Raw genomic sequence first — 7,758 nt, 5'->3', positions numbered from 1 at the left:
ATCACCATAATCAGTAGCTGGAGAGACAGCTCAGGTAAAAATTGAGCATGTGCCAGGTAGTGGTGGCACATGCCTTTAATCCCAGCACTTGGGAGACAGAGGCAGGCGGATTTCTGAGTTCTGCAGAGTGAGTTCCAGGACAGCCAGGGCTACACAGAGAAACCCTGTCTCGAAAAACCAAAAAAAAAAAAAAAAAAAAAAAAAAATTCAAGCATGTGATGGTACACATCTTTAGTTCCAGCACTTGGGAAGCAGAGGCAGACTCTTAAGAGTTCAAAGAAAGCCTGGTCTACAAACACAAATTGAGAGTTCCAGGACAGCCAGGGTTATACAGAGAAACCCTGTCTCGAAAAACCAAAAAAAAAAAAAAACCACTAAATCTGAATCTGCTCCCCAAGACCCACATTAAAAGCTGGCCAGGGGGGCTGGAGAGATGGCTCAGGGGTTAAGAGCACTGACTGCTCTTCCAGAGGTCCTGAGTTCAATTCCCAGCAACCACATGGTGCTTATAACCATCCGTAATGTGATCTGATGCCCTCTTCTGGTGTGTCTATCAACAACTACAGTACACTTATAAGTAAAATAAATCTTTAAAAACAAAACAAATAAATGCTGACCAGGACTTGTAATTCCAGCACCAAGAAAGTTGAGAGAAGGCAAGATGCCCAGGGATTTGCAAACCAGCCAATCTACCTGAATCACGTGCGCTGCATATTTATGAAAGATTTCTCTAAAAAAGGAAGGTTGACAGCTCCCCAGGAAAACACTAATTGACCTTTAGCCTCTCATGCACACATATACAACTCCCCAATATAAATATCTGTGGATACACACACACACACACACACAGGGGATGAGGGCATTAGGAAACTAAATTATCACTCTAAAGATCTGAGCAACAGTTTTGAAGAAATAAAACAAAATATACACTTGTGGAATGAACCAAGGTAAACCTGCAGAGTGTTTTGTAACTTTCTGCTGAACTCAGTGAGGCCTGTCACATAGGGCTCCCTTCTCTGCTGGCTTTTTTTCCTAAACAAACTAGTAAACAAAAATCAATTACGGCCGGGTGTGGTGGCACACGCCTTTAATCCCACCACTCGGGAGGCAGGTGGATTTCTGAGTTCGAGTGAGTTCCAGGACAGCCAGGGCTATACAGAGAAACCCTGTCTCGAAAAAAAGCAAAAAAAAAAGAAAAAAAAAAATCAATTACTGCCATGTATCTGATAACTCTCTCAGTTCATTAACCAGAAACTGCTCTTGAACTTTTTTTTTTTTTTGGTTTGGTTTTTTCGAGACAAGGTTTCTCTGTATAGCCCTGGCTGTCCTGGAACTCACTTTGTAGACCAGGCTGGCCTCGAACTCAGAAATCCGCCTGACTCTGCCTCCCGAATGCTGGGATTAAAGGCATACACCATCACTGCCCAGCTCCAGAAACCATTCTTTTTTTTTTTTTTTTAAACATCTGTGTTTTTTTTTTAAAGATTTGTTTATTTATTTTATGTATATGAGTACACTGTAGCTGTAGTTGTGAGCCTTCATGTGGTTGTTGGGAATTGAATTCTGGATCTCCGCTTGCTCCAGTCGACCCCACTCGCTCCAGCCCAAAGATTTATTTATTATTATAAATAAGTACACTGTAGCTGTCTTCAGACTCACCAGAAGAGGGCACCAGATCTCATTACAGGTGGTTGTGAGCCACCATGTGGATGCTGGGATTTGAACTCAGGACCTTTGGAAGAGCAGTCAGTGCTCTTACCTGCTGAGCCATCTCGCCAGCCCCAGAAACCATTCTTAATCTTGATTGGTTAAGTATATAGTCCAGGGAAAGGTATGGAAGGAAATTAAGCTAGACATTCAGGCTCAGCCAGGCGGTGGTGGCTCACGCCTTTAATCCCAGCACTTGGGAGGCAGAGGCGGGTGGATTTCTGAGTTCGAAGCCAGCCTGGTCTACACAGTGAGTTCCAGGACAGCCACAACTACACAGAGAAACCCTGTCTCGAAAACCCAAAAAAAAAAAAAAAAAAAAAAAAAAAAAGGTTTCAAAGTGAGTCTATAGGGTGAAATCTTGTCCCCTGAACTACCTAACAAAAAGTCACATGAAAACAATTTTGTTTGTGTTGTGACCAGTGCTGTGCTGGAATGTGAACAGAGGTACTTGGTACCACTGAGATGGCCTAAGGCCAGAGTCAGGTGCTATGGGCCTGTAACCTCAGCTACTTGTGAGTCTGATAGAAAGTTCACTACACTACTGGCTTGTGTGTCCAAAGGCACATTGGGCTACATAGTGAGATCTTGTCTCAAAAGCAAAAAAAAAAAAACAAACAAACAAAAAACTGGTGGCGCACGCCTTTAATCCCAGCACTTGGGAGGCAGAGCAGGCAGATTTCTGAGTTCGAGGCCAGCCTGGTCTACAGAGAAACCCTGTCTCACCCCCCCCCCCAAATAAAAATAAATAAATAAATAAATAAATAAAAATACATAGAGAAACCCTCTCCTCCCCACCCTCCCGAGAAAGAAGACTGAGAATGTAGCTCAGTGGAGTATTTGCCTTGGAATGTACAAGGCCCTAGACTCAGTACCCATAATACCTCTCCCCAGGAGAAAAAGACCTGGATTGGGCAGGGGAGTCTGGGAGTAGGAGAAAGATGGATATGTAGAAGCAAAAAAGGCAGGATATCCGTAGCTTGGGGTAGCAGAAGCAAATGGGAGGAAAAGCTATTTGTTTCCAGAAACCATTCTGACACCCAGAGCTTCATCCAAACAGATGGTTACTTACCTACTCGCATCCAGCAGTCCTCAGGGAGAGCTCTTAGAAAAACTCTTTTAGACCTGGCTTGAGCCTCAATTTTTGAGACAGGGTTTCTCTGTGCGGTCCTGGCTGTCCTGGAACTCACTGTGTAGACCAGGCTGGCCTCGAGCTCAGAAATCCACCCGCCTCTGCCTCCCAAGTGCTGGGATTAAAGGCGTGAGCCACCACCGCCTGGCTGAGCCTGAATGTCTAGCTTAATTTCCTTCCATACCTTTCCCTGGACTATATACTTAACCAATCAAGATTAAGAATGGTTTCTGGGGCTGGCGAGATGGCTCAGCAGGTAAGAGCACTGACTGCTCTTCCAAAGGTCCTGAGTTCAAATCCCAGCATCCACATGGTGGCTCACAACCACCTGTAATGAGATCTGATGCCCTCTTCTGGTGAGTCTGAAGACAGCTACAGTGTACTTATTTATAATAATAAATAAATCTTTGGGCTGGAGAGAGTGGGGTCAACTGGAGCAAGCAGAGGTCCAGAATTCAATTCCCAACAACCACATGAAGGCTCACAACTACAGCTACAGTGTACTCATATACATACTCATACGCCTTTAATCCCACCATTTGGGAGGCAGAGGCAGGCAGATTTCTGAGTTCGAGGCCAGCCAGGGCTACACAGAGAAACCCTGTCTGGAAAAAAAAAAAAAAAAAGAAAGAAAGAAAGAAAGAAAGAAAAAAGAAAGAAAGAAAGAAAGAAAGAAAGAAAGAAAGAAAGAAAGAAAGAAACCTCTTATGCCTCAGCTTTCTGAGTGCTGGGATTACACGTATAAGCCAACACACCTGGTTTATTTTAATTATATTTGTTTTGTGGGGGGGGCAGGGTCAGCAGACAACTGCTAGTAGTTGGCTCTCTCTCTGTCTTATAGGTCCAGAGAAGGTTTACTTACTTGCTGGTCCTGGTTTTTCTTTAGTTTTCTTTCTTTTTTTAAAAAAATTGGATATTTCTTTATTTACATATCAAATGTTATCCCCTTTCCTGGTTTCCCCTCTGAAAAGCACCCTCCCCCTATCCCTTCCCCCCTTCCCCTGCTCACCAATCCACCCTGCTTCCTGCCCTGGCCTTGGTTTTTTGTTTTCTTGAGACAGGGTCTCTTATAGCTCAGACTGGTCTCAAATTCAGTTTGTAGGCAAGGATGACTGCTTCTATGTACCACCTCACCCAATTTATGCAATGGTGGGGATTGACCCCAGGGATCCATGCATGCAAGAAAAGCACTCTACAACTGGATACACCACTGGCCCCCACATGAACCCCCAGACTCCTTTTTTGAGACAAGGTCTCAGTATGCAAATATGCAACCAGGCTGGTCTGGAAAGCCGAGGTCAGTCTGTTTCTGCCTCCCAGTGCCCTAACTGATCTTATTGTTACTACATCTAGAAATCCAGTAAGGCACTAATCAGATCACTATCAGACAATAACAGAGGCTCTTTCAGACAACAGTTATATTGAAGGGGCACAACAGACTTACTGATATCCAAGGATTAAACCTTTTACACATGGGGCCAAGTGAGAACAAGGTGATGGATGACTGAAGAGACCTGAAGTTGCTGATGCTTTCTCAGCTAAGATTCTGAGTTACAGGGATGATGGGAGATGGTTCAGTGGTTCAAAGAACTGGTTCCTCTTCCAGACGACCTGGATCTGAGTCCTTAAACCAATAGAACAGCTTATAACCTAGCTCTGTAATCCAGTTCCAGGAGACCTGACCACCTCTGACCACTACACACACACCCAAACAAAACATCCATACACAAAATTGAAAAAAAAAAATCAAGTGTTGTCATGCACACCTTTAATCGCAGTACTGAAGAGACCCAGACAATCTCTGTGAATTTGAGCCTGGTCTATATAGGGAGTTCCAGGACAGGACTATATAGAGATGCTACCTCAACAAAACAAAACAAACAAACAAAAAAACTACACACAAAAACAAAACAAAACAAAACAAAACAAACCTACACACACATACCAAGGAGGCCAAGTTTTAAATCCTAGAGACATATTACCATAATGACTAAGGGCACGAGATATACCTCAGATACCAATCCTAGTCTCTTACCTCTCATGTGACAATGAGCAAGTTATCAACCTCTCCCAAATTATACTCACCTCTGAAATTGCAACAGCCTCTGAAACACAAACAAGTTATTCTTCCAACGTGTATTGCATTTACTTAGTACTAGACAGTATTCAGAGGTTAAGTGCTGGGTCAACATTACCTATGGTTGTTTGGTAGGACCATGTGCTATGCCCACTGTTAGACATACACACATCTGCAGGACACCAGGCCCCAGGGTAGTGGATTTACACTTGTACTAGCTGTAAACTTTGTTCTAGTGCTTTCAACCTGTAGTAGCGCTGCCCATCAGGAGCAATTGCCTTCCCAGGAGTAGGTTGCTCCCCATCCCTATCACTCTGAGGTCAAAGTCAAGCAGAGATGCTAACGTGACCAGATCGCTCAAGCAGCAGCCTGAAAGGAGTTCTCAGGATATATCAAGTTAGAAAGGAGTGGAACTTCACAGTCTTGGGCGTCTTTTAGCCAAGGTCAGAAGATGGGCCTGGAGGAGTACACAAAATCCTTTGAAGGGTAGTTATAAGAGTTGATGTACAGGTCCTGGAGAGATGGCTCAAAAGTGCACTGACTGCTCTTCCAGAGATCCTGAGTTGTTCCCAGCAACCACACGGTGGTTCATGACCATCTGTAATGGGATCCGATGCCCTCTTCTGGTGTGTTTGAAGAAAGTGACAGTGTATTCACATATATTAAATAATTTTTTTAAAAAAGTTTATGTGCAAATATAGATGAATGCTCTAGAATATTCTTTAAAGCTGGATGTGTGGTACATGGCCTTTAATCTTAACATTCTGACATGAAGGCAGAAGTATCAATTTCAAGGTCAGACTTAGATACTTAGAAAGTAAAAGACCTTTATCAGCAGGGCAGTAGTGGTGCATGGCTTTAATCCCAGCACCTGGGAGGCAGAAACAGGAAGATCTGAGGCCAGACTGGTCTATAGAGCGAGTTCCAGGACAGCCAAGGCTATACAGAGAAACCTTGTCTCAAGAAACCAAACCAGCTGGGCGTGGTGGCACACGCCTTTAATCCCAGCACTTGGGAGGCAGAGGTGGGCAGATTTCTGAGTTCGAGGCCAGCCTGGTCTACAGAGTGAGTTCCAGGACAGCCAGGGCTACACAGAAAAAACCCTGAAAAAAAACAAAAAAAACAAAAAACTTTTAACTTTTTTTTTTCCAATGTTCAGTTTCCTTTAATGACCCCCATCTCCTTTGAAGGGTAGGTGCAGGCAGCTAGGCAACAGGCAAGACTTGTTCACTTGAAGATCTTGCCTTGATTGACAGCTTTGCCCACGTGCTGGAAGGTCCCCTCCCAGGAAAAGTACTCGAACTAGGGTCTGGGTCTCCTCGCTCCCAGGATCCAGTTTCCGCTATGTATACATCTCATAGTCCACCTGCCAATCTGGACTCAGCGCAAAGGCAAGCTCTTGGCCTCGGAAGACCCAAACACCAGAAATGGAGCTGCTGTTGTTGGTTCCAAAGAGGATAACACTAGCAAAGGCATTCTTCCTCAGTTTGTCCAATCGCTGAAACATCCCAGTGATGAGGTTGCAACTCATGAAGGTCGGGGTGAGCTCTTCAAGGAAGCAGTACTCAGCATACCACAGGGACCAGCCATCTTTATCAAAGTGCTTCCAAAAATATGGCAGTGCCACAGAGAGGGTGTCATTGGAGTACTTACGCTTAAACTCATCCAACACAAAGGTACTCTTGGGCAGGTGAGCAAAAGGTCCTTGGCCTTGGGCTCAGCAGCCAGTGCCTGCTCACACTCATCCATCTCTTCCTCAGGAGCTGGGGCAGCTGCCTTTTTTCCTCCTTCTTCTCAGCCTGGGGTTTGTTTCTCCTCTCGTGAACCCTTTTCTTTCCTTGGGGTATCTTTTTTAGGCTGGCTCTCTGCAAACTTCTTAGCATCAAACCAGGCCATCTTCTCACACAGCTTCACCTCCCCCGAGATAGCCCTGAACTGGGGCTGGTTAATGCAGGTAAGGAACCACCGGTTGGTATTGGGGAAGGCCTGGCGAAAAGAAGGCTCTAAGACCTGTTTATAGAGCCACAACAGGGTACAGACAACTGTGATATCAGCCACTCGCTCACCCACCAGAAAAGTTCGAGTCTTCAAGTGAGTGTCCAGCAGCCCCAGGATGCGCTTCACCTCCTCTTTTGCATTTTCAGTGGTCTGTTTGTTGTGGTGCATATCGCCCTAACGCCCAAGGTGGGGAACACCCAGGTACTAGCTGGAGGAAGGCTGTCACTGTCAGCAAAGCTGACCCACTGCACCACCTGAGCTGCTGCCTCTGGCGTACTTCCTCACAGCTCCTCAGTGCTTACATAATAGGCAATGGCATCGCTCTCAAACACACAGAATACATCAGCACCCTCAAATGCTGGAACCTTGCCGGCAGGAAATTTCCGGAGAAATTAGGGGGTACGGTTGGTTTGGCCAAAGTGGAAGTGGAGTGGTGTGGAGAGCATGTGGACCTGAGCCCCGCTGTACTGAGCAGCGTTGAGGGCCTTCAAGGCCCTCCAGTTTTCAGGTTATATGTGCAGGGTCCCAGCCACCATTGTAATTCCACAGAGAAAAGCAAATCTTTCAACTTCTTTTACCAGACCCCCCCCCACCACCACCACCACAAGACAGGTTTTTCTGTGTAGCCTTGGCTGTCCTGGAACTTGCTTTGTAGATCAGGCTGGCCTCAAACTCAGAAATCCGCCTGCCTCTGCCTCGAAAGTGCTGGGATTAAAGGCGTACGCCACCACGCCCGGCTATCTTTCAATTTCTTATGGACTTTAGTGAGCTTAGTTTCTTTTAGGCTCAGTGTTAGGCTGAACAGTGCTTCCTCACATCTTCTCCACTCTCCAGTCTAGCCCCA

At 45.4% G+C, this 7,758-nt stretch overlaps 1 pseudogene; it reads right to left on the bottom strand.

Moving 5' to 3' along the window:
- On the bottom strand, positions 6,066 to 7,468 carry Gm4462 (predicted gene 4462; annotated as a pseudogene).

Source organism: Mus musculus, chromosome 16 (genome assembly GCF_000001635.26).
Source record: "Mus musculus strain C57BL/6J chromosome 16, GRCm38.p6 C57BL/6J".
In the NCBI taxonomy this organism is placed as follows: Eukaryota; Metazoa; Chordata; class Mammalia; order Rodentia; family Muridae; genus Mus; species Mus musculus.
Note: the sequence above shows the minus strand (reverse complement) of the source record. Positions and strands in the feature narration are given on the sequence as shown.